Raw genomic sequence first — 1,367 nt, forward strand, 5'->3', positions numbered from 1 at the left:
TTCCTTAGTTTTCCAAAAATATTTGAAAGTATTAGATACAGAGTTATTTAGGTTCTTGCTTTTTATAAGTGGTTGATTAGGAGTATCCAATGCAGATATTTTGCATGTCTTTAAAAACAGTTCACACAATGGACTATCGGTACTCTTTACAATTAGAAATAGAATCATCAGTGGTTTTAAATCTAAACAGATTAGAGAGCCAACTACAGAAACCCTAAAACCAATTCAGAAAAGTCAGTCTTAAAATTCTGTTCCTCTAGAACCACTCTTGGTACCAAAATCTATATTAGTCAGGGTTCTCCAGAGAAACAGAACCAGCAAGATATATATAAATATAGATATAGAGAGATATATAAGGAGCAATTTATTATGGGAATTTGCTTAAACAATTATGAAGGCTGAGAAGTCCTATGATGTGCCATCTGCAAGCTGGAGACCCAGGAAAGTCAGTGCAGTGGTGTAATTCAGTCTGAGTCTGAAGGCCTGAGAGCCAGAGGGCCACTGGTATAAGTCCCAGTGTCTGAAGGCCTGAGAACATGTTTCAGTGTCTAAATTGAAACATGCAGGAGAAGATGGATGTTCCAGCTAATGAAGAGAGAGAGAGAATTTGCATTTCCTCTGCTTTTTTGTTCTACTTAAGCCCTCAATGAATTGGATAATGCCAGCCCACATTGGTGAGGACAGATCTTTACTCAATCTTCTGAAAACACCCTCAAAGATATACCCAGAAATACTGTTTCACCAACTGTCTGGGCATCCCTTAACCCAGTCAAGTTGACATATAAAATTAACCACCACACTGACATTCATTGCAACATTATTTACAATAGCCAAAAGGTGGAACCAACCCATGTGTCTGTCCATCCACAAATGAAAGGATAAACAAATGTGGTGTAGACATACAGTGGAATGTCATTCAGTTATAAAAAGGAATGAAGTTCTGATACATGTACAAGGATGAACCTTGAAAACAGTGTACTAAGTCAGATAAGCCAGGCACAAAAGGAAAATATTGTATGATTCCATTTACATGAAATATTTAGAATAGGCAAATTCATAGAGATAGAAAGTAGGTTAGAGGTTCCCAGGGGAGGAGCTGAGGGAGTAACGGGGAGTTATTCCTTTATGGTATAGAGTTTCTGACTGAGGTGAGGAAAAAGTCTTGGAATTCTACATAGTGGCGATGGTTGCACAACATTTTGAATGTAAATAATGCCACTGAATTGCACACTTTTAAAAAATGGTTAAAATGGCAAATTTTATGTTTATATATATATATGTTACCCCAATAACAGACCCCCACTATTTATAGAGAATTTAAAAGTGAGTCTTTCTGCCTGTAAGCCTACTTATTAACACTCTTATTT

The sequence above is a fragment of the Galeopterus variegatus genome, unplaced genomic scaffold (assembly GCF_000696425.1).
Source record: "Galeopterus variegatus unplaced genomic scaffold, G_variegatus-3.0.2 Scaffold471, whole genome shotgun sequence".
Taxonomy (NCBI): domain Eukaryota; kingdom Metazoa; phylum Chordata; class Mammalia; order Dermoptera; family Cynocephalidae; genus Galeopterus; species Galeopterus variegatus.